General features: G+C 37.7%; 1 protein-coding gene across 4 annotated transcripts in view; it reads left to right on the forward strand.

Moving 5' to 3' along the window:
• Positions 1-26,922, forward strand: part of LRRC4C (leucine rich repeat containing 4C) — a 1,194,683-nt gene that overhangs the window by 293,085 nt on the left and 874,676 nt on the right. Inside the window, exon 1 of one of the 4 annotated variants that reach the window (XM_060606421.2) lies at positions 24,897-25,048. The exons of the other annotated variants lie outside the window; for them this stretch is intronic. The gene's annotated coding sequence lies outside the window, so the exon portion shown is untranslated. Of the gene's footprint in view, positions 1-24,896; positions 25,049-26,922 lie in introns of those variants that run through there. 4 annotated transcript variants of the gene reach the window in all.

Consider the following 26,922-nt stretch of genomic DNA (forward strand, 5'->3'; position numbering starts at 1 on the left):
TGTTAGCTAGCACTGAAATGTAAGTGTGTTATCCACAGCCTGTCAGTCAGTGAACCGTGATGTCCCGGTGTCCATGTTCATTGGGGCCACTCTCCTAACCACTGGACCACTTGATACGCATTTTTAACAGAGAATAAATTTCTGGTATATAAAGTCATAGCTGAGAAATAATCTCCTGTTGATTAGCCAGTCAAATTACTTGAATCACCTCTCCACATCCCATTCAGTACATAATTAGTGTTTATTTCAATTTTGCTGTTCATTATGCAAATTGACTGCAAAAGCATCACAACTGGGGAGTGTGAGGCTCATGATTTTTTATTGGCGGTCATTGAGATGAAAGATGGGCAGGTAGTGGGAAGCTTCTGCTTAGCTTAATTTGGTGACACTAGTCTGTATTTTGGCCAAAGTATCAGTACCACCGCATTAGTTTTATTATTACTGTTAATTAGCTGTGGGTGTCAGAAAAGTGTTTCCAGTTGTGGAGTTGATTAGGTGATGAAGTGGTTCCTCACAGTTTGATTTGTAAAAGCCAGATTGGACAAAGGTTTGGAGTCAACACACCCCAGGGAGGCGTGGTGTGAGTTAGGTGATAGAGTAAATGTTTTCCATTTCCTGCTATATTATTTGATAATGAAATGTGCTGTTCTGCTAGTGCTGGAGGCAGCCTGTACTCTCTGCAAATGAATGAGACATTCAGGTGCATCATCACAGCCATTGTCCTAAAGGGAAAGCACTGTCAAGAGCTAGAGCCTGCTCACAGGAATTAGCAGAATTAACCTTCTGGGTTGGGTAATAGTGCTGGAAAAGGGTTTTGTTTTCATCCAAAGCATGCCAACAACTTTGTACACTTGGCTATTTAAAAGATCTAATAGAGTATTGGGTGACATTAAGTGATCTTGCTATTCAAATGTCTGAGTTACAAATTTTGTTCTAGAAAAGAAAATCTATATCCATTTATCTTTCTGCCTGCCTACCTACCTACCTACCTATCAGAGAAAAATGTATTTCATTGGTTTTGCTGCATTCATCACATAGTGTTGAAAGTCATGGCATTGTAATAAACCGTATCGGGCTCTGAATACAGAATTTGTTGTTAATAAGCAGTTGACAAACTTAGGGCATGACCCTTAGCCACTCTAAGCTTTAGTGTCCTCTGTGGGTAGAGGGTGGGTAATATTGGGCATCACATGGCATTGTTAAAGAAGAATTGCAATCGTGTCTGTAAAATGCCTAGTATGAAGTAAAGATCCTACACATGTTGGCTTGCCATCATTTCTCTGACATGAGGTGGGCCATATTCAATCAACTCAATTTGACAAATATTTATTATGTCCCTATAACTGTGCTCGATGCTGGGGAAAGAGTGCCAGACACGACAGACATGACTCTAGGCCTGGGGGGGGACTAACAAATTATGATGAACACATGAAGACAAAAGGAAAACGTGCTGGATGAGCACAGTGCAAGTGGACTCAGGGTCCACTGTTCTGGAATATGGGGCTGGAGTTGGGGAGTTAGTCAGAAGAAGGAGGAGCAAGGCTCAGGAAAAAGCATTTCTAGCAGAAGGCATAAGCTAAAGGCACCTTTGAGTAAGTGAATTTCTCAAAAACAAAAATCTGATTTTTATTTAACGGAGGCATACCCACCCACCAATAACAATTTCATGTGCATTGTGCTGGACATCAAAGCATGAAGCTTCATGATATGATTACAAGTGGTTCTGTGACCAAGAAATGCATGTTATATTAAGCAGTGACATTGGCATGACAAGTAAACGAAATATTTTCATCATATTTCCTCATATTGAAGATCAGCAATGCCATCTACTCTAGGGACTAGAGAAAATATAGCTATGCACACTGGCTTCACTGTCAGGCTTTGAGAACCAAGCAGATTTATTAAATGCTTTCTACATGCCAGTCTCTGTGCTAAAAACTTTACATGCAGCATCTCATTTCACCTCATGGAGGTGAGTACTCCAAAAAATGGAGACTTAGAGTCCATATGTTATTTGTCCAAGGTGGCAGAGCTATATATAGCTTTGTATGTAAAACTAGAAAGGCTTTGCAACCTTCATCATTAACTATTAAGCTATTCCAAACCACTAGACATCCAATGTCCTACAGGTTTGCACAGACCTCAGCTAGGTTAAACATCACAGGGAGAGAAGGTATGCCATTTAGTTTTCATAAAAATTCCAACTAACAGATGGGGAAGAGCCTGGGCAGTGGAGCAAGGAATTTAGAAGCTGCGTGACATGGTACCAGTTATTGAAACTCTCTGAGCCTCAAGTTCTTTTCAAATGGCAATATTAATGATTTTTACCCTCATCCATAGGTTATAAGGATGACATATTGTAACATGCTAAGGGCACTACTTGGCACAAAAGAAGTATCATTTTCTATATCTACCCAACCATTTGAGTTTTCTGAGAGAAATCTCTGTGAGATCCTTCATAGAGCAACATCCCTAAATCATTCCTAAAATTATGGGGATTATTGAAGGGCTACAGTAAATAATGTCCTTCTTCTCTGCCTAGCTTCTGAGAAATATGTTTAAAAAATGAGAGAAAATATTAATGCATTTGGAAAACTAAGTAATTCCTTCACAGGTGATACAGACAAGACCAGAAAATACAAACACAGTTTAGTCTGAGAGCCAATGGGCATGCTAACTGAACTAGACAGACTTAACTGTCCAAAGACATTGCTGGATGGGTAAAATGCACATGAAGGAGCAGAGGAACACCTTCTCCCTGAGGATGATTTGCTCCCGAAGAGTAAAGGCCAAACATTTTATTATATTTCAATTTAGCAATCATATGAATCTCCTATTTCACAAGACAGTTAGTGGTTAAAGGGGGTCCAGAGAACCCATGAATGTTGCACTGACTTTCTATCCTGTAGCATCAGGAGGAGCATTCCCCTCACTATCAATCATGATGTGTTTTTTTTATTTGTTTCTCGATTAATGTCCCATTGGTGAGACCACCATGCATGAGACTCCTGAAGCCTCCAGAGTTGAGACTAGAACCACCTGTATAAACGTCCTTCCTGACTGGTCAAGGGTCTGGTGTGAAAACATGACATTGCTACTACACCTCTCATCTGACCCCTAGCCCTGTGTGCTACCCCCTCGTGAGGGAAACATGTGCAGCCCCCAGGGAAGACCCTCTCCTCAAGCTCCGTTAACTTGATCACCTTCATTCTTTTACCTTTTGTCCCAGGCTGGCAGACCATCTGTGTGTTCGGCTCTCTGCCCTGTGCCTTTGCATCACCCTGAGCTTCTCACTTCTGACCTCAGATTCAAGTTCAGTCATCTGCTAGTTCATTGCCCAGGTTCTTCAAGTGGCAACCAATATCACCAGTGTTTGGCACTGGATGTCCCCCTCATCCGTGCTTTTGTGGGCATGTTTCAGACTAAAGGGAGAAGGGTGGGCCACCAGACTGCCCTACACAGACCTCCTGTCATTTCTAGCTCAGAGACATCTTGTAGGCCTGACTTACAGGCTATTGCAGTCTGGCCACTGATGGGGCTACAGGGACACTTAAGAGGACAGGCACAATGATGGGTGAGAAGGGAATATCCCATACAAATCACACTGGAGGCCTCGGGTACACACAGTGCCAGGGGCTAACAGTGACATGAGGGCCAGTGGAAGAGGGTGCAGTCAGGAGGGACTGGCCACGGCCTGGTGTCATCTCAGACTGAGAGGTCGAAGGGTGGCGTTTGTTGTTGCTTAGCTCTCAGATGCTCAGGTAGCCCTGTCGGGTTGGAAAAGTTAACATTATTGCTTTAATTTTAATGATCAATTGCCTCTATACCAATTGAATGACCCTGGTTATTTTGTCTTACATACAGGTAATCAGGAGCTTTGGGCACAGCCAGCAATGTGATGTAAAACCAGTTTTTGACCCAGCATTTCAATAGGGTTAACTTTCACAGCCAGAATTTTTCATAAGTAACTCCAAGTGTTCATGGTAGGATTTTAATTAAAAGGTATCTTATACCTGTAGGTTTTCATTGAGATGCCTATAGGCACCTTATGAAGGCAGAAGATACTTAACATCACTGTATGCATAAGAGTAAATAAGGGTCCCATTAAATCCAGTATCTGGACTTAACATTATATACTTTAAGATGAATATTGTAATACTTTTCAGCTTCTACTAATAACCTGTTCTAGAGGATGTAACAGTACTTAGGAAAACAAAAATAAGCAGGAGACCCTCTCTGTGATTAAGTAGGTTTAGCAAATTTCTCTGCTACAAGATTTCTTAGTCTTGACTATGTTAATGTTCATTGAATATATGCAAGAAGGATATATGGGGCATTTCTTTTTTTTAAATTTTTTTTAGCATTTATTTATTTTTGAAGGGGGGGAATGCATGCATGTGAACAGGGGAGGGGCAGAGAGAGGGAGACAGAGGATACAAAGCAGGCTGTGTGCTGTGAGCACAGAACCCAATATGGGGCTTGAACTCACAAACTTGGGGCATTTCTAAATTTATTAATCATGGAATGTCTTTTTAAAGAGTCGCACCTCACAAAGCACTGGTTTACATGGAATAAGCAATCTCATGATATTTGTCATGGGCATTTATTTTTCTTGCATCTTTACTATATAAACAATGAAACCCATAGTATATTATTGCTCTATAAGACAGTTGCTCCATTTAGTTGACCTATAGCACAAGAAAACAATATGCTTAAAACCAAAATCATCAATTGCCCCACTCCTTTAAAACCAATACAGTATGCTTTTATTCCCCTAATCTCAGTTAATGGAAACAGCAAGGAGGTGTTTTGCATGGGTAATATCTGAGTTACCTTCATCTCAACCCTGCCTCCTCTCCCCAGTCCATGTGGTTGGCCATGTTGTCTTGATTCTACCTTAAAAAGGAAACTGAAGTTTTCTTTGTAAATACAATGCTCCTTTGTTTGGTTCAAACTCTTACTATCTCCTTATACTACTAGAATTTTCTCTTCTGTGTTCCCATAGCAATTTGTACAAACTTTTTATGCCCATAGAAAATTGTATGATAGTCATTTGAATATGTTTCCTCGGCTAGGTAGTGAATTCTGAGAGAGAAAATGCCATGCATCATTTTTTAAAATTTATTACTATCAAGCCACCTACACTATACTCAAAAATAGTATTCAAATAGGTGAATAAAAACATACATGCAATTTACATCTTTTTAAGACTTTAAGACTAATTGGAGATAAATAAGTAAATCCCTGTTGGGACATGTGGCCATTATTCCTCAGATTAGCAACTCATATTCAGAATAGAATTTTCTAGTTCGAGTTGCTAAAAGTTTTGAATAAATTTGAAAAAAAATCTATGTTGAGAAAATGTATACAAAATCTTCAATATATTCTATATTTTAGGTTTGTATTTTGACGAATGCTACTTAAAAAGTCTCATAACAGAAATACATAGAGTAAGATGTGGAATTTGAAAATTCTAGTCCTATATTAATGAAGAGAAAATTCCAGAAAATACATAGATACAGTATGACTCTTTGTATGTATAAAACAGGTGTGCAGGCACAAATACACAAATGGAAAGTAAAAGGACTAGAAAAGTGTCATATGAAAAGTGACTACATCCAAGTAATGAGAGTAATGAACAGTATGAGGGAGGCAGTGAAGAGAGAGATAAGAGTCAGTTTTCCATTTCTCTAAATTTTCCTCTCACCATTAGTACTCTGGGACAACAATTTTGTTCCCTTCTTCAACTCCCTAATTTGCTTATCAGCCTTGTCCATTCTGTCATCCAGCCCAGCTATTGAGCTTTGAAATGCAGCCATCTTGCTTATGATTCCAAATTCCCCATGCCACCCCCAGCCCCCTTAATTTTTTTTCTATAAAAACTATATTTGTCTTATGGATATGATCAGCCTCTTAATTATTGGAGAATATAATTTTAGCCCTTTAAAAATCTTTGGTGTGCTCTGTTAGCTCTGTGTTCTTGCACATCCTATTTGTTCCTGTGCATTGAGTTTGATAATTTTCATGGTATTGTTTTTCCAGTGCTTGATAATTCTTGATTGCTTACCCGTCTTTAGATTGGAATATAACTGCTCTGATGCTGGTGAATTTATTTGCCTCTAAGAGTATGTGATGATATGAATGTTGGGTGCGGGGTGGGTTGGAGAATAAATGGCAGTTGTTTTTTTTTTTTTTTTTTTTTCTTGCTTGTGGAGGTGGCTGTCCATTCATGGCTCCTTTCCTTGCCTCACTGCTCTATCCTGAGGTAAAGATGTCTGTTGCCTCTTCTTTGTATACTTTTCAGAAATCCCTTACAATTCTTTCAAACCTTCTAGTTTTTTAAATAATGTGATAACTACAACCACAATGACTATGGAATTGGGCTGACAGGGAACGAATTCTGGATCTGATGCTTACTAATGGTGTCAACTTGAGCAATTTTATGATTTTTTTGGTGTCTCCGTTTTTATCGCTATAAAATGGTGGAAGATAATAGTATACTTCTCCTAGGCTTATGGTGGGAATAAATATGTGAACACATGTAAACAGTACTTGGCATACGGCAACCACTCATCCAATCCACTTAAGAAAAAAATTTTTTTAAAAGTACTTTTCTTTCATTTGAAGAGATTTTAGAATTGGGGCTACTTCCCCAGACTCAGTCTACCCACCTGCGGCAATTCTCTTTTAATCTAATGTTTGAATTTTCATTTGCTGTATGTAGAGCATAGCATGGACGTTTAAAAACTCCTGCCAGTGTCCAGTTAGGAAGTAAAGAAAGCAGTGTGCTTGTTTTCCCTTCTGTTGAGATGATGATTTTCTCTGTCCCATGGTTATAGATGTCATAAACAGAAGGTTTTGCAAGATGTATGGGCGTTTGATGCAAGATTATAGGAGCCCAGATGTATTTTTGTTGTTGTTGTTTTTGTTACCTCCCACCAATAGTAGCTTTAAGGAGAGCATATCCTGCTTAGGAAAAAATAATGGAGTTAGGTGCAGATACTAACGTATGAATATTTGTGTTTAATGAATTTGATTTGGCTTTTTGCTATATCCACAGCCTTTGTGATCTGGCCTCCTTTATTTCTCTGATGTCCTTTTATTCAACAACTCCCCTCTCTTTCTACAGTTCAGACTAGCCTCCTACCTGACCTGTGAACTTATTGGGCATCCTTCCTTTATAAATCCTTTGCTTTTTCTCTTCCCTGATCTGAAACATACACCCCACATGTGCCTGACTAATTACCTTGCTTTTCCTAAACTTTGACTTAGATCCCACCTTCTCAGTGAAGCCCATCCTGATTACCCTTTTTAATACTACAACTGAGACCACAACTCTTTTTGCCTTTTCTTGCCATGCTTTTGCTTTTCTTAAAAAAACCTATCACTTATATACCATACAAGACAATTCACCTGTTCACTGTGTCCAGTGTAATATGAACTCCACAAAGGCAGGACATTTGCTGTTTGTTGATGTACTCCCAGTGCCTAAAATCTTGCCTGGCCCACAGTAAGTGTTCACAAACTGATTTGCAAATTACTGAATAAACATGTAGAATAATGAGCAGCTCACTAGTGCCAGGTATGATAAAAAAAAAATGATTTGTAGAAAAGGACAATCAAAATGTTGAAAGTGGTGCCAGCCCTACCACTGCATTGTGAGATATTAAAGGGGCAAGCCATCTTTGTTTTCTTCTAATAAGTAAAATATTTATACGATGCCCAGGCATATTGGCAAGAAAATTAGTGACGTGTTATAATTAAGGTGATAGTACTTGCCATTTGTGATTAATTTCAGGGGGTTGTGTTGGGTAATCACGTCCTCTCTTGGCTTAGAAATCTCAGGAGATCTTCCATCATGTAGTTGCAGTGATGCTCGGGCAGACACGCATGTGCTCTGTTCTTTCTATTGCTGTGATCTTTTCTAACAAGTCTGTTTATTTTTGCTTTGCGTAGATGGATCCGTGGGTTTTACAAAGAGTCGATTCAGATCATTAAATCCTACACAAGGCTGAATAACAAAACAGAAAAATCTGTCCACAAAATGCTAAAATCCTTCCTCTGACTCAGAATCTTGCTTTTCTCAGTCTTTGAGTCATCACGTGGAAGATGGCTTTATTTGTTTAATTCCAGATTTATGGTGCCTTTATCCTGAAAAGGGTGCATGCAAGGAGGAAGCATTTATTGGGTGAGAAAGACCAGGTTTTAATTTGGAAAGCCATAAAAAGCTTAAATGGTTTTCTTAACTTAGGATGAAAAAAGAGAGAGAGATGAGTGATAATAAACACACTGGTATTGTATCTTAAAAGATTTTGGTTTTTACAAAACCAAAAAATATCCATGAGCAATGCCTAATATTAGAATAGGAATAGTAGGGGGTGGGGTCATGCATAGCGGGGGGGTGGGGTCATGCAAAGCAGTCATGCATAGCTGCTTTAGTTAGATGAGGAATGGGTCTGTCTCATGTTGCTCTACTCCAGAAGCTCTAAACTGATAAGAATCTGTCATTCAAGGAGCGAGAGCAAGGAGCTGTTTTTAGGAGTGCTATGGAATGAGAGAAGGAGTTAAGCATTCCTGATACATTTTAGGTCAAACAACCCCATATATCTTCATCAGCCTCCTTAAATGTCACCCCAGGTGAAATTAAGTTAAAAGCAATACCCTTACTGTGCAATGAAGTTTCAAGATAAACACCATCCCCCCAAAATATAATCTGGGTAAAGTATGTTTTTGATGAGGGAATGTCAGGTGAAGTTACTTAGCCCCATTTCCAATAAGCTCAACAACCCCTGGGTTCACAGTGAATACAAATTCTGGGACTATGACTTGCCTTTGTAAGATAACATTCTACAAAGATGTTGGGAGGAATCCAGCAAAGAGTTCCCAAAAGATGTGGTTGGCAGTGATGTAGTAACCAGGTCTCCAGGGCTTGCAATGCACCACAATTAAAGCTCAGAAAGAAGACAAAACTAATGTGTACCCAAGTCGCCACATTTGAATTGGTTGTCACACTTTTTTTTTTGGTAATATTTATTTAATTTTTTTGAGAGAGAGAGAGTGAGCAGGGGACGTGTAGAGAGAGAAGGAAAAAGAGGATGCAAAGCAGGCTCTGCGCTGTCAGCACAGAGCCCGATGAGGGACTCAAGCCCAGAAATCGGGAGATCACGACCTGAGTGGAAGTCAGACGCTCAACTGACTGAGCCACCCAGGCACCCCAACCCAGCTGTCACACTTTTAATGCAGCTTCTAACACAATCAAATAAAATGACTGTTGCCATCATTTTGTGCCTTCTTCATTGTCCTCTTCCAAAAACTACAGAACCACACTTCTCACCTGTTCTGACTCCAGGCTGGTGTCCTCATTCCATTCTATCAAATTATGCCTTCTTCAAACTTTTAGAAAATTCTGTATGTCCAATTTTTCATGTTCTGTGTTTTTGCTTTGTTTTATTTTGTTTTTTGGACCTTTGGAATTCCCCTTCCACAGGAATAGTAGTCCCGATGAATACCTGAAAGCTTGTCATGCCGTTGTATGATTGAATACATTTAATATGATAACGGCTTGTTTCTTTTTTTGCAAATAATGTCATTTTGTTCCCTGGTGCATAGTTTTGAATGTCTGAGTGTTTGCTAGAATGTTATTAACGTTGCTTCCTCCCAAAAAAGAAAAAAAAAGTCTTCATTTTTAATTTTCTTTATATGGAGCCACACACATATAAAAAATCCCTTCATTATTTTGACAAAATATTATTGAAACTTTAAACTTTATAATTCAATTTAATTTTAATAAACCAGGTATTTGCTGAGCACATGGTGTCACCACCAGACACTGTACAGTGTCCTAGGGAAAGAGAAATTAATGAAAAATTGGTATTCTCAAGGAATGATAGATCGAAAAACAAATTATAATATATTTATAGTGATAAGGACCGTAATGAAATTAATTACAAAGACCAGATATAGTACAGAGGAAGTCATCAAAGTTGTACCTGGTGAAGGAAGATGGGCTAGGGAAACTCTGTAGGAAAGTTTGTTTTCTCTTCCATCCCTAGCATCCAGAACAGTGCCTGATATACAGTACATACTATGGAATTATAAGTCAGTTTTGAAGTCAAGGTAAGGCTTAGTTTCATGGGAGTACTAGTTTCCTGTGGCTGCTCTCCCAAATTACCACAAACTTAGTGGCTTAAAATAGCAGAAGTTTATTCTCTCACAGTTCTGGAGGCCTGAATTCCAAAATCAGTTTGAGCTAGCAACAACATGATGATAGAGCTGCATTGCCTCCAGAGGCTTTAGGGGACAACCTGTTCCTTGCCTCTTCCATCATCTAGTGGCCACTGGCATTTCTCAGTTTGTCACAAGATTACCCTGAACTCTGCTTCCATAATCGCATTGCTTCCTCCTCTTCTATGTGGTGTCAAATCTTCCTCTATCCCTCTTTCACAAGGTCTCTTGTGGTGGCATTTAGGGCCCATGCCGGTAATCCAGTATGATCTCATCTGAAGATCCCTAATCACATCTGCAAAGATGTGATACTCTCTTTCTGAATGAAGTAACATCTATAAATTCCAGGGATTAGGCTCTGATATCGTTGGGGCCACCTTTCAGCCCAGTACAATGGAAATAGAAGGAAACCTTAAAAGTACAGGCTTATAGGACTATTATGGTACTAGGCATAGTGTTAGTGAGAAAAAAGAAATACTATGCCACAGGATACCACTTCTAGTAAATTAATTTGGTGATGATGATGTGTAGTTAAACACAATGCTCTTCCTAGCCTAGAACACTATCATATTTGCTTCCTAGAAATTCATTCTCTATTCCAAATCCTGTATAGATTCAACATTGTACTTAACATTGGAGGTTACTCATATTTTTCCTTCAGTTAAGTGGTGATATTTCCCTGCACTTCGCCTTGAGCTTTTAATTATTCATTCATAAAATTATTCTGTACATATTTATTAAGTCAACAATGTGAGCCATGTACTATGTTCTATGGATGCAAGGATGGAAAAAAAGGAGGAGTATTCAGTTCACTTAAGCGATGCCTACAGGAATGTACAATGTGCTCTGGTAGCTTCCAGTTTGGTGTATCTTAAGTGCTGTTATGGAGATGAGAGTTTCATCAGATTCTTTAAGGGTAATGGAATTTACAAGATAGCCTGGAATAGGAGAGAATCCCAGGCAGTTGGAGCAGGATGAGAAATGGGCACAGAAACTAAGAATTATGGATTTGTGAGGGTACAAGTAGCTTGATTCACCTATAGTATAAAATGGAATCGGTGGTGAAAGATTAAGGTGGAGAGGGAGGCACAAGAGAACATGAAAGACTTTATTCTTCTTGGATAGGAATGAATCTTGAATATTATGGTGTAAGACATACCTAACCTTATTACCTTATTTTCCTGGTTGGCTAGTGGTGTTGGTTTATTGATAATCAGAATTTTCCCCCTTTATTTGTAAAGGAGACCCATAACCTTCAGATGAAGTGACCTTCCAAACACTGCCCATTCTATAGAATTATCATCTGTCTTTGGTCACTTCTTTCTAATTTTGTACAATATTATCTGCTCATGAACCCTGACGGCTCTCTAGGCATCCTTTGGTTTGGTATTGGAATGTTTAATTAGGGAAATTTCTTGAAATATTCTCTCATATTTGAAAATATTTAGTGGCACAAATGGGTGCATTTTAGAGGTAAATTACCATGTGTACATTTTGTAGATGGCTTTTATAACATTTTTTCTATGCTAACGAGACCTGGGTCCATAAAATTATCCTTTCTCCTTTGGTGGCTGAAGATATTACTAATGTCTCCCACTGATCCAGGAGTTGAATTTCTTTCATTGCTCTGTGGGCCATCAGGCTATCAAGGACTTCAGAGAAAACAGGGATTGAAGTTTGGGTTTAATAGGCTAGAAGAAGAGTCAGCACAATGTGGCAGACTGGTGTGGGCTGTGATTTGGCATAAGTCTGGGTTTAAATCTGAGTTCTAACATTTTGCTACCTCTGTGACTTTGGAGAAGTCATCTTATCTGAGTATCAGTTCCTTATCTGTAAATGAGGATAAGAATGTAGTAGGTATTGTCAACAACTCTTCACATAGGTATGGGCAGTAAACAGGGAATCCACAGGGGCTACTGACCTCAATAGTCTTTTTACTGCCTGTGGATCTGGAGAGTGAGTGATATAATGGTAATCTGAAGTCACAGAAAACTCTGTGAAAAGCGCTACCTAACTAGACCTTGTATCCAGGGATTCAGCCAGCTGTGACTCCTGCAGGAAGGAAGCCAGGGATATAAATACCCTGACATTTTTCTCCTTTCTCCTCCTGATGCTAATTTTCTCATTGGTTGAGCTCAAGTGAAAGGCATAGCACTAGGAGACTCATAGTACACACAAGTTCATAGAGAAGGATAGATAATGGATATATCTGGGCAAATGGAACCTGTCCTCCACATAGTACTAACTACTTTCTGAGAATCTATGAGAAATAATGAGATAAACATGTAAATTATCTTGCACTGGCCTTTATATGTTAGGCATTATAAAAATAACATAGACATAGTTTCTTTCCAAAGTTTTCATTAAAAATGTTTAGCTTTTAGTGTAATTCTGTCCTTTTAAGGATTTATATTTATCTATTTACATAATTATCTATTGGAGATCTTTGTTAGAATCCCAAGTATATGACATTCTTGTTGGCATCCATGTGTAATGGTTGCTTATAGAATATGCGGTATATACCCAAAGGGACTGGATTTGAATGTGCAGTTCTATCACTTTATGTTTATGAGACCTTCACAAATTAATTACTTTTCTTAGCCAGATTTTTCAGTTGTGAGGGAAGGAGGCAGATCAGCACTTCCTTGTATGTTTGCTGTGGGATTCCGTGAGTACATGCTTGCCCCATACCACACAAACTCTGGCCCTGTGTGTTCACTATATTGTCCATTTTCCTCCTCATGTGGACACCTTGTCCTGTCCACTTCATTGTGACTCATCATATTAGGCAAGAAGATATTTCTCTAATGCCTTCAAATGTAGCACATTCCATCTAAAAACTGAAACACCCACTGTACTTTATATAATCAGCAGTAATAAAGATTCTGCAGTCAGAATTTAGCTGATAATTTTGTTGGTGAGGAACTAAGCTGAGGAGAAACTAGCATGACTCTTCCTTAACAGGAGGGTCTCCTGTGGAGTTAATGAAGAGCAGAAATTTGTTAAATCAGCAGATATATATATCAGACCCCCAAACTACAAAGAAATGTTTTATTAGAAGGTGTGCATATGGGGGCACCTGGGTGACTCAGTCGGTTAAGTGTGTAACTTCAGCTCAGGTTATGATCTCACAGTTCATGGGTTTGAGCCCTGCATTGGGCTCTGTACTGACAGCTCAGAGCCTGGAGCCTGCTTCGGATTCTGTGTCTCCATCTCTCTCTCTCTCTCTCTCTCTGTCTCTGCCCTTTTCCCACTCAAACTCTGTCTCTTTCTCTCTCTTTCTCAAAAATAAAAAATAAAAATAAATTTAAAAAGGTGTGCATATGAAGCTTACTGATGATAGTAAAATTGATTAAAATTCATTGTGTGTCTGGTGTGGGGGTAAGTGGGCAGGGTTCTGGAAAGGTCTCCACAAAAATATGAGTGGTACTTGTGCCGCAGTGATTAGAGTACAGGGTGCTTTTTTTTCTTTATCTGGATATATTCTTTCTCTTTCTCACCTTGCTTTATTAACAGGAGGATAAGTAATAAAAGCATTTTACTCTAAATTAAATTATACTTTTACCAGAATAAAGTAAATCAGAGGACATACTCAAGAAACAATAGGGGAGATTTAGATTCCAGTTGGAGAAAATAATCTCTAGTTTTTGAAAAATAATTGAGCCCATGTTCAAAATATGGGATAATATCATTTTCTGATCAAAAAGTTATTTTGAGAACCTACTCTAAGCTTGCTCCTAGAGCTAAAGTTTGAGTAGGCATTATATCTTGTAGACAAATACTTGTATTATACTAGCAGTTTTTCCAAATAAGTGGAATGACATGAAAAAGAACATCATAATTAATTTTTTCCTGAGTGTGTCAATGGAAAATGGCATTTGGGGTGGGAGGAGACTTGAAGTTCAAGCCTGATTTTGGTGGCCAGAGTAAGGAAAGAGTACTTTAGTCAGAGTGAAGGCTGCAAGCCACATCTAGATTGCCTCTGAGTGAATGATGCACTTAAGATATGTATAGTCTGTTATGAAATGTATAACTCCTGACTTTTAAGCCCTGTATAGACAAATACATTCTTTAGGGATGACTTAAATATATCCTTTTATGAAAGGACGACAGGAAATTAACATCTGCTCTGTTGAAAAGAGGACACAGAGACATAGAATATTATATGATTTTGTTAAAAACTTTCAGTTGACCTCATCTTAGCTAAATTAAGAATCTCTAGGTGGTCAGGGTGATTTTTTAACTATGCTTAGTTTTTCCTGATTTTTCTCTTCACTTCTGATACTCCTTTATCCGCCAAGCACCCAAAGTTATAGAGTGCTAACACCCTTCAACAAATTTCCATGCTGGAATAAGGCCAACCTAGCAAAACTCTACCCATACCCCTTTTCTGTCCATCCCACATGTCTCCAGAAAGGCCCTTTTACCCCAAACATTCCTTGAACTGGGATCAATTTTACCTTTCTGAGGGCTATGTTGAAATGACATCAAACAATGGAAGTTTGGTTCATCACTTAGGTATTTGTCTATGTATTCTTTTGGGATAAGACCAGGACCTGAGTTAGCAATGTCAGAGAGGGATGGAGAGCTAGCTCATGCTGTGATGGTCTGACTTCATGGATAATAGTAACAGTTAGCATAATTATCACTGTGTGCTAGGCACTGGGCTGACACATTTTGTATAGAATGCATCATTTAATCTTACAACAACCCTGTGAGGTAAATGTCATTATTCCCATTTTACAGAAAAGAAAAGACTCTGTGAAGGTCACAAAGTAGTAAGTGATGGCATTAGAATTCAAACAGCAACTCGAGGAGCTCTTTCACAGTGTGCTACACCTGCTATTGGCCAGAGAGCTTATCCAAGACTAAGTTCTCTTGTTACTTCTTGGGTAGCTTACCCATGATGGGTAGTTCACAAGAAAATAAAGATGATCAAGATAATTTCTGACAACTTTGCATACAAATTTCAAAACAAAGCTTCCTAGACAGTACTGGCTATTAAGGGCTAATTCCATTCCTCACCCACCTAAGTTCACACCTCCAAATCAACTTTGGTATGTCATTTAATTTGTATTTCTTTAATAATAAATGATCTTAAGCATCTTTCATGGGCTTATTTTCCATCTGTACATGTTTTTTGGTGAAGTCTCTCATGCTTAGAACATCCAAGTATTTGTTGTGTCTAAAGTTGTAATAGTCTAAAGCCAATGCATTTGGAGGGTTAAACACTGAAAGATCCACTATAAACATCATGTATCTTTCATCTCAAGGTTTTATTTCTCTGATTCTCTCCCAGACCAGGGGACAGGAGCAGCCAAACATGGAACAGATTGATATTCAAGCATAATATTGTTCCATCAATTTTACCAGTCAAACACTGGCCCTGATACATAGAGCTAAACAGTCCTTGCTTTTTATTTAGCTAAATGCATTCATAACCCTTTTGAAGGTATTTTTCTGAGTGAGAGTTCCTGTGAAGGATCTAAGTGCTAAGGAATTCATCATTACCATCTAACTAATGATGACATCATTTGGGGAATTACAGTAAACCCCAGAGGGTTTATCTTGGTTAAAAAAAAAAAAAAAGAAAATACATAATCAGAAGATGACAAACACTGGAAAGATAATAACACACTAATTTCTGCAAAACACAAATTTATTCCCCTTAGGACAATTCCTAAGTAATTGTTTTAAAAGTTGAAATCACCCACGATCTGTAACACAGAATAAAATAAGGGTCTGCATGGGACCACACAATCTTCAATTTGATGAATCCGTTTTCAATCATGATCTCATGGAAATTTTAGAGTTAATGAATTTGTCTTATGGAATTTCCCTTCCACAGATGAAAAGATTGTCCCCAGGGATCAACTTGCTATATGGCCTTGGGCTAGTCATGTAATAGATTGCCATATAATGCCTGGCTATCGTTTTTGTTTGATTTTTTCCTCCTAAAGACAGGACTCTTTCAAATGCATTACTTGAGGGAAAGAAAGAAAAAAAAAAAAAAAAGAAGTCTTTTTACAAGACTGGTTCATCCACTATGGAAGGATGAATTTTTGAAGGCAGCAGGTGTATTCCAGGATTTAGCACATAGCTTGTTTCAGATCAGGTACTGTTAAATATTTAAGTGAATAAGCTGAGGAAATTCAATGGTCAGGTTTCTTAATCATATCCTTCCTTTGCTCATGTAAACAATGCAAAGAATCAGAGTAGTGGAATTACTGGGTTCATTGCTTTTCTCTTTAGCAGCAGACACCTTGTTAAAAAGGAATTCTAGATTCAGTAAAGGAAATGTTCACCGATGTTTAGAGCAAAATGTTGCCTGCAGTTAGAAGGGAATGAGTCTGTGTCATCCATAAGCAGTCTGGTCAATTAAGCACCTGACTCCGGGGTGGACTGATGGAGCTCTTAACCTTGAGACTTGATAAGGAAATATTATGTTTGGTGGTTAAGTTAATAAAGAAGAAAGTTAAATGACCCAGGCTAAGGCCAACAATGAGCATATTTTTCATTCATTCATTTAATGAATATTTAATATGAGACCACAATTTGATGGATGCTGGGGGTATATAAAAATATAGAACATCTTGTCTCAAAAAGATCGTATCCTATTAAACAGGACAGAATCATAAGTTATTAATTATAATAAGTTATAATTTTGTAACGTTTTTTCTAAAGTCTTGTGATATGCAGAGGAGGAAGCATTTTGTTGTTTTCTTGTTTGTGAAGGATATAGATTTAAAGAATACTCTCAAAAGATGTGCTATTTGACGGTGGTCTTCAAGGATGACCAGAATTAAACAAAAATTCTTTTATAATGTTTATTTATTTTTGAGAGAGACGGAGACAGAGCATGAGTGGGGGAGGGGCAGAGAGAGAGAGGGATGCTTCAGGTTCTGAGCTGTCAATGCAGAGCCTGACATGGGACTGGAACTCACGAACCGTGAGATCATGACTTGAGCCAAAGTCGGACGCTTAATTGACTGAGCCACCCAGGTGCCCCAGGATGACCAGAATTTTTGCCAGTAAAAGAAAGAGAAGGCTTCGTTCAGGATTAAACTTTCTGATGTTTTTCATTCACTTAAATTTTCTAAATGTTGTAATTTTTAGTGAAACAGAGATGACATATTGAAACATTCAGTTAACACCAACTCTGTGCCAGAGACTGTGCTAGGTAAAGGGCTTGCAGTGATCAAAGTACTGTCCCTGTGTGTATAGACACATGTACAGTCCAGAAACAGAAGAGGTGATGGACAAGAAGAATTACTATAGAACCGGGTCAACAATTTTGTGTGTGTGTGTGTGTGTGTGTGTGTGTATGTAAAGGGTTCAATAGTAAGTATTTTAGGGTTTGGAGCTATAACAGTTTTAGGAGGAACGATTTAATTCTGTCATTGTAGCATGAAAGAATTTGTAGATAATACATAATGAATGGATGACTGTTTTCCAATAAAACATTATTTACAAAAATGAGCAGCAGGCAAGATTTGGACCATAGACTGTAGCTTGACAGTCCTTGAAATAGAATGTAATAATTTCATGATAGAGGCAAGAAGGGAGGAAAATTTGATTCTAATTATGAGTATTAAAAAAACCTAAGTACCCAGTAGATAAGAACTCATCAGCTTTGTCACCCTAAATAAAGAGGTAACCTGAGGCAAGCTCAAATAATTAGAAATTGAATTTATTTGGGAATACCAGAGGAATTGCAAATCGGGAAATATATGGTGTATAGTAAGTTTCAGGCAAATCCTTTGAGGATTTAGGTGGGCGGGCTGTATGTATGGGTAAGGCTGCAAAAGAGAGAGGTCCATCCAGAGTCCAAGCAATTAGTTCATTGGCCTGAGGATGGGGAAAGATTCTTGGTAGATGTTCATTGGTAAGGAAATAAGCCTCTCTTGTATAAGTCAAACATTTAATGGAAATGCATCTCTCAGCTTTTAAGTTATGTTTTTCTGAGGCACATGCAGGAGATTTTCCATTTCATAACCTCTGGTTCCATTTTAGATTGAAAGCCTTTCACACTTTCACTAATAAAGAAATTCAAATGTAAACATCCTTGTGATGTTAGTTTTTACTCTTCAGATGAGTAAAAGGTTCAAAAGTGTGTCAATGACAGAAATTGGCAAAAGTGTCTAAATGTGTGCAATTCTTTGTGAGAACCATCTGGCAAAAGGTAAATAAAACTTTTATCATGTGTAGGGCCATTGCTATGACTGTACACTTTGCTCAATACGTTTTTATCCCTTTAGGTCTTATAATCATTATGTGGGCGATGTTATTACCACTATTGCATCAAAGAGGAAATTGAAATTCCAACTTGCTAATAAGTTGCTCGCTTAGTAAGCATCAGAGACAGGATTTGAACCTAGGCAATCTGCCTCTAGTCTCAGCCTTCAACACATTGTAACATACTAGCCCCATGCTAGCAAAATTTAATGTGTGCACTCTTTATATTTCAGTGACTATACAGCCAGAAGTTTATCCAGAGAAAATATGACAAGTGCACACGATTTAAGTGCAAAGAATTAGAAACTCTAAACTTCCAGAAATGAAGAATTGGGTAACCAAAATTCTTTGGTTTCATTTTGTTTCATTCATATGATTAATAAAGTTTTGAAACGGGTGAGATAGAGCTATGGCTATAGACATGAGAAGAGGACTATGTTATAGTTTGAATAACAAAGCAGGGTATCTATTAATTTGTGTTACATGACCCTATATATCTATATCCATTTATGTAACATATTTATATTATTTATCTATCTATCTATCTATCTATCTATCTTTATTAATGTATGGATACACTGGAAAGACTTAAGAGATATGCAACAAATTCATGACACTGCTTATACAGTGGTTGTGGGGTACATATGTGACTCTATACATGTCTGGATATTTATTTAAGGAGACATGCCTGAATGATTTTTTTGTGTTACTAGTTAAGGATAGTTCTGTTTTGGGGGGAAATTAGGAATAAGCTCTTTGTTTCCTTTTTGTGTTATTTCTTTGGACTCTGAACTGGTGTCTGGAGTTTTGTCCTCTGTTGAATCACATTTCAATGCCCATTTGCTGCTTTGGGGCTACCTTGGAAAGCAATCACTGTGTACCTTTTGCTTACAGCCATTCTATTCCCAGCTGAAAGAGAAAGCAGAGCAGTCTGAACATTATACTCCATCTTGAGCAGCTCTGGTTTATGGTTTCATTCACTTTTGTTCAACATCATTTCCATCTTCCCTTATGCCTCAGTGGGATATAGGTGAGGCGATAAAGTTGAAACGTCCCTGGGTGTCCTCTGGTTTGGAAATAGTGATGATTGCGAGTGACATTGAGCAAGTGGCATCCTTTTAGGTTTCTTATGCTTGCAAATTCTAGAAAGTATGCTTACTGAACTCAAAAAATGTTTCAAACAAGTTAATAATTCATTTGGCAATGCTAGGAGTGATGTCTGCAAGCTAACTAACCAGGGTGTGTTAGAATAACCTGAAAAGGGCACATTACGTATGAGGTACAAAGACTAGTCTTGCCTCTCAACTAGTGCTTCTTAACCTTGTCACATTTGTAACAACTATAAAAATTTTAACAAATTTGAATGGTTCCATACCCATAGAGTTGGATTTCATTAATCTGGTGAAGGATGCAGATTAATGATGTTATGGCTTAAACATTTACCAGGTAATCATAGTGTGTAGTTGGGGATTACCTTTAGGTAATTTTATTTTGGGGATTACCTTTAGGGTGCTATATTTTAGAGAACAGATCTCCTAACTTCCTGATGGGTTTATATCTCATCTTCAGCACTGGAAACATCCCTGGAGGTGCCTCTGTTTGTAGTGTTTTCAATCTATTCACTTTTGTTTGAATTCAATAAAACATTGAATGCTAACACTGAAGGTTAGCAGCCCTCCTTTTTAATTTTTGTTTAGTTACATATTTATCAGAGCATGCTTTATTCCCAAAAGAAGTTAAGGTCACATACGTACTTATATTATTGCAGAGTTGGTGGCATTCCTGATCCTTTAATTGAAGTTGTTACTTATTAGTTCTGAAAAATCTATTATTTAAAAGGGATGCCTCCCTATTGCTCAGATATGACATGCATTCTATTTTTTTTTTTTTGAATTTTGCATCTATTTTTATCACCTTTGTCAGTTCAGACTCAGAGTCATTTAAACCTGTTATTATTTCACATTGGCTTCAGAGATATTATGGTATTGTCAATGACACAACAACCTTTCTTCTTTATCTAAGACTTTTTCCTCTGTCTCCCCTCTTCCTGCAACCAAAATAAAAAGTCTAAGGTAGGAATAAGAAAAGAATAGGTCTTAAATTTTTTGAAACACAAAAATATAAATTATCCTTATAAAAAAGACCTATTTTATTATTCTACCAATAATAAGAACATATTTCATGGCCTCTGAAATAAATGACACAAAACTCTGCTTTTCTGTACTGTAAATGGGGAAATGCTTGTTTTTGTGAAACTATATTTGTATAAGACATTACCATAGTAGCTTAGCACTTTGACAAGCACATGATTTTAACACAAAATAGCTGCAGCTCTCCAAGTTCAATTTTAATGTCTTTTACATCAAAACATAGCACTTTGATTGATTTTCATTTGTGAACCATTTTTTTTTTGTTATCAGAGGTAATCCAGAGTTTATCAGGAATACCCACGCAATCTTTCTGCAGTTAATCTTTATGAGTATGCACAGAGCTCAACAGCATATTGGAATCTCATTCCAAAGAATAGAAGGTCTCTGTCTCATTCTAACAAAGACGCAGTCAGCAAGTTCGTAAGAACATCTCTAGGAACCACTAAACTGTTGGTGCCTAAAGAGTAGCTCCCAGACCAACAGCATCAACATCAACTAGAAACTCATTAGAAATGCAAATTCTTGAGCAACATCCTAAACCTACTAAATTAAAAACTCAGAGAGTGGGTACCAGTACCTTAGCTTTTAACAGACCCTCTGAGTGATTCTACTATATTGCTTTTCTCTAGACTACAAGCTCCCTGAAGACAGGAGTCATGCCTGCCCCATCTCTCCTCTATCCTCAATGTCTAGCAGAAAGAGGGAATTGATGAGTAAATGGAATAACCTATATGCCATCACAGTAGTTGCAAAACTAACAGCAGGAAAATGTTTGCTGATACCTGTAAGATTCAAGATGGCAAGAAATAAGGAATGAGCTAATTTGGGGCTTTCCATGAATGTTAGTTCTACAGGTAAACCAAAGAATGATGTAAGGTCTATTATTTGTTATCAAATGCTTTTATCTTTTGTAAATCTTGCCTTAAGCGGCATTATTGTAAGGAATGATTCGTATTGATATTAATAAATAGACTAATCATTAACAACTAATATTTGACTTGATATTGGACTTAAACCATGGCCGATGAGTTAACTCATTTTCCAATAACATATTTGATTATGCAGAGATGAATTGAAATTATTGTCATTTAGCTGAATGATATAACCAATTGAGGACGTAGGTTATACTTTTCAAACTTTTTTTTTGCTTTTTAAGTAATTGGATCCTTTTCCTTAAGTTTAATTTTGCCCAGAAGCTTTATATATTAAATAGTTAAAACAGTGGCTCTGCTCAGAACACAGTAAGGATATTGCTAGGACTCTCTAGTTGGCTTTATTGGAGACTTTATGTGGTCTTGGCTTGGAGTCTGGGGTCATTAAAGATGAAAGAAACATACTTTAAAATACCTTATAGTACAAAAACACTTTCTGACCTGTGCAGTTTCAGTTGGCATTTATACAATGCTTTATACGTTGCAAAGCATTTTTGCTTTGAAATCACTTTTAACTGTTGCTGATAACCAATGGTTCATGTCAATTGTGACCCTACTAGGCCTACTTTTAGAAATATGGATATCATAGATAGTATTCCTGATAACTTTCAGAGCCTTAATGTACCAATGATAGAAATACGTTGTTGGGGTTTTTCCCTCAATTTTTCTATCCCCCAACAACTAATGGAAGAACATATTGCCTGGACATTTTCCTACCTACTTAATTCCTTAATAGTTACTTTTGTGTCAAATAAAATGCAAACCCTCAGGTAAGGAAAGACTTTAGGGAGAGGAAGGGCATGCTAGAGGGAAAGTGCTCAGACAATGAGCTCTGCAAGCATCTCAAAGTTAAGCAGAAAGATACTTTTCTTTTATGGGAAGGAGTGAACAAGGCTATAAAGAACTAGGTGGGGGAAATGTGATGAATGAGGTGAACAGGTGAAGGTAGCCCGCTCCGACAGGAAATCACGGAATAGTTTATCCTGAAGTGGGCCTATTCTTGGGAGTGGTTGTTAAAGAAAGTTGTGTGCTGACTCAGTCTGAAGGTGGACCAACGTTCAGGGAACTCAGGGAAGGAGAAAATCTTAAGCAAAGTTTGGTTAACAGACATTTTGTTCCAATTGATCAGTATTGACAAAACTGTTCAGCTAATCATTTATGAGGCAAAAAAAAGTAAGTTGGAGAATCTGTGTCTGACTTTGTCGTAGGTAAACATTAGGGCATCCTTGAATCTTATCTACAACTTGTGGAGAAGGGTACTTCTGTATAGTAAGGTGTTTCCAAGAACACAAAAAGGATAGAAGATGAGATTTCTTAACCATCACTGTTTTCCAGGATCACAGGGCTTGGGTAAAATTTAACATTGCTATCTGTTATATACATCATCTTCATTACTCCTAATTAAGTGAAAGTAGTCAGTTTTGTGTTTTGTTTTGTTTTGTTTTGCCATTTTATAGATAAAGAGGCTGAAGATTAAACAATATGCTTGATATCACAATGCAAACATTTACATCTAGAATCTGAATGTTCTTATCTGAAATTGGGGCTGGTTTCACTCAACTATAATATTATGGAAAACATTGAGATAAGTGAGATGGCCAAAAGGTCATCTCAAAAATCTGGAGCTTGGAACTGCCTAAATCAGAAAACACTTCTCTAGAACAAGGTCACTTGAACAATGCTTCCCTTAGTCCCACTGCCCCAGCCAGCCCCAGCAAACACAGTCATCAATATAGCCAAAGGGGAGGCTGCTGACACTGTCCCCACCAGCTCTAAGCAAAGCTACTTTGCTTTAACTGTTTGGATATTCCAAGTGTCTGTCTAAAACTTCAATTAAAGAAAGGGATCCAACTACTCAAAACCTTTTTGCAAACTATTAACTTAAGGCTTCACTCTGACCCAAAACATTTCTTGGACTAACTTGAGGATTCTGCTGGCTAGGGTCCCAAATTCTAGAGGTTTAATGGCCTTTTTGGTGCTTGGATAACCTATTGATCAAAACTCAATTTCCTAGGTCTACTTTCATTTATTCCTAAAGTTAAACTTTCTTACTTGCCTATATTTCTTCAATCCCCTCATTATCATTGCCATACATGTATCTCCATCTTTCCATTCTTCTCCTGGCCATTATACTGTATAGATACCTCCCACCTGAGTCAGAAGGTTCTAGAATACTGTGTCCCAGAGAACAAATGCTGCCATGTCATTACAGATATGAGCAAGTATATTATGTAAATAAAGGCAAAGCTTCATTGACAAAATTTATATTGCATGAAAGTACGTTACTATGAATTAGTTCTACCTCTGTAACCATTGTTCTCACTGGTTGTTATTCTTAAAGATAGAGTTGATTCCATCTATTAAATCTTGTTTATGTCATTATTTTTTGCTTAGTTTCAGAAATAGGTTTTATGCGCTCAACCAGATACAAAAGTAGCGTATTATATATGACTTTGGACCAAGTCTGCCTTTTCAGAAGATAAATGCAGCTGTTGCATACTCTTTCTTAAAACAAAATAAGCAAACCAGTCCCAAATAGCTTCTTAACATAATCAGATGTAGAAGGATTCATTTACATCTAACTTGGCTTTTAGAAGGAAGCAAAGTGTTCTCAAGATTTAGAAGCTTTCTCTAAAAATGTTCTTTGTTTTGTTTTAAAAGGAAGTTTAATTACAAAGAAAAGCTCTAGTCCTCCCTTGGGGAATAGTATTTTTATAATGATAATAGTCTTTTCTTGTAGTAATTCTTTTATGGATAAAGAATGCTTGTATTTGAAGCCCATTGGAACTTATTGAAATGCATATGTCCCCAGTGGGTTTTCAGAATATCTATTTAGGGAGGAAGATTGATACAATCATGAGAACTGACATCTGGTACAATTGGATATTTATGGTTTAGGCTTCACAGAGGTCTTTTTAAAATGACTTCTAGAGATTGCTGTATACATATTTTGTTTACAGGAATATCAGAAATCTCAGATATCATTTGCATGTCCTATTTAACCAGATTTCTTTGTTTTTTCAATTTTTCTTGAAAGTTTGTTTATGTTGAGAGACAGAGACAGAGAGAAAGAGAAACAGCGCCCACAGGAGCTGAGGGGTAGAGAGACACATGAGAGAATCTTAAGCAGCCTCCACACCCAGCACAGAGACCTACTTGGGGTTCAGATTCACAAATCATGAGATCATGATCTGAACTGAAATCAAGAGTTGGATGCTTAACCAACTGAGCCACCCAGGTGCCCCTAGATCTCTTTTTCAATATTCAAATCAGATGATGTAGAGCTCCCCATTCCTTTATGATGTAAGTCACCATGCTTTCAAAGTGTCCTTACACAAGGAATATTAATGGGGTCACTGAATCTGTCCTGGAACCTTAGGCAGGATGCCAGAAGACTACACTGATTCTCACCTGCAGTAATTGCACTCCTGACCACTCACCATCTGTTTCTCCCTGTGGTGTCCCAGCATGGTCAGTGCCCACATCCACCTACAAACAGAACCATTGGTAGGTACCTAGTTTATTTATCTTGTTTCTTCCACATGGTTTCATGAGTCACCTTTTATCTGAACAGCTCTGATGATATATTTTGGTTGTAGTTAATTTAAATCTCAAAATGCCCACCCAGTAGCACCCTGTCTTCCGTGTCATTAACAATGGGAAATATACTCTTTTCAGCTATTCTAGGACTCAAGTGAAGTCATTGTCTCCTTAGAGTTGTGGGTGGGGATGAACAGAAAATGACTTAAAAGCGTGTGAGTGATCAGGGAGAAACAGTTTTTGTGCCATGGATGTTGTTTAAAATGATGGCCATATAATACAGAATATGATTATTTCCTTAAAATGTGTAATATTGTGTGTGATACTAGTTTTAAGTATATGGTCATTCCCCTCATCCATCCTGGGCATGCAAGGTTTTTGGAAGAAGGAATTCAATTTGTGATGGTCCCTTTAAAGAGCTCCTTAAGACTGCCAATTAAATGGGGCACTTGGGTGGCTCAGTTGGTTAAGCCTCCGACTTCTGCTCAGGTCATGATTTCATAGTTTTTGAGTTCGAGCCCTATGTTGGGCTCTGTGCTGACTGCTCAGACCCTGGAGCCTGGTCGGTTTCTGTGTCTCTTTCTCTCTCTGCCCCTCCCACACTTGTGCTTTGTCTCTCAAAAATAAATAAATGTAAAAAAAAATTATAAAGACTGTCAAACCAGATTTTTTTTTGGTTTTTAATTTTTTTATAATTATTTATTTTTGAGAGAGAGAGAGAGAGAGAGAGAGAGCATGAGATCATGACCTGAGCTGAAGTCAGAGGCTTAACTGACTGAGCCACCCAGGCGACCCAAAACCAGATGTTTTATTCCTATTATGACACAAAATGAATCCAGCCAATGGTGCACTCAAAAGTAGAGCACTGGCTTGTGGCAGAGCATGCTAGTGTTGAAGCAACAATAATTCCTGATAGACAATGCATAATGCAAATTGCTATATCGAGGAACTAAGCTGAATCAATAGTTGCATTGTGGGGAAGAGAGAAATATGCAAAATCAGGAACCAGAAAGGCAACCTGGGTCCAAAAAGAAATGGGATGATGTGACAAGAATTTAATCCAAAACCAGAAGCCAGGATAGAAAAGGGCTCCCTGTCCAAGTAAGTTGTTCTTCAAATAAGTACGTTTTCATTTCAAACTTTAAATTTGAGTAACTGTTGTCAGAAAGACAACATTAAAACACAGGGATGAAAAATGTCATACTTAACATCTTTCAAATGTGCCCTGTTGCCTTGGAATACAGTCAGGATACCTAAGATATCATTTAACATACTTTTTAGAACTTGTATATTCCCTACTCTTCTAACTGCATGTGTGACATTCCCCACCCCTTTTAGTTGTCTGTACAATCTAGATGGAGTTGCTATCCTGAAATGTAACATGAATTTTACTTCTGGTCCTTTGCACATAGTGTGTGTGTGCGTGTGTGTGCGTGTATGTGTGTGTGTGTGTGTGTGTGTGTGTGTGTGTATCTTTTTCCTTTTTCCCTTTTCCTTTTCCTCTTCCTCTTTTTTAAAATTATTTTTGTCAGCCTGGACCACTCTAGAACACCCCTACATAGAGTCCCCAACCTAGAAATGTATTTCCAGTGCTTGGGAGAGAGGCCAAGAAATCATAAATCATCTTATTTCTTTATCTGTTTACTCTGGATGGTTTCACTCATTAAATTGTAACTCCATAAAAGCAAAGGAAGAGTCCGTGTTGTTCTTTATTGTATATCTACTTCCTAGAATACTATCTGGTACATCAGCAGGCACACTACAAGTATTTGTTGAATAAGTGAATACATGGGTGAATGGTATATTAATGGATGAATAAATGGATTGGTGGATGAATGGAT

Source organism: Panthera onca, chromosome D1 (assembly GCF_046562875.1).
Source record: "Panthera onca isolate mPanOnc1 chromosome D1, mPanOnc1 haplotype 2, whole genome shotgun sequence".
Classification (NCBI taxonomy): domain Eukaryota; kingdom Metazoa; phylum Chordata; class Mammalia; order Carnivora; family Felidae; genus Panthera; species Panthera onca.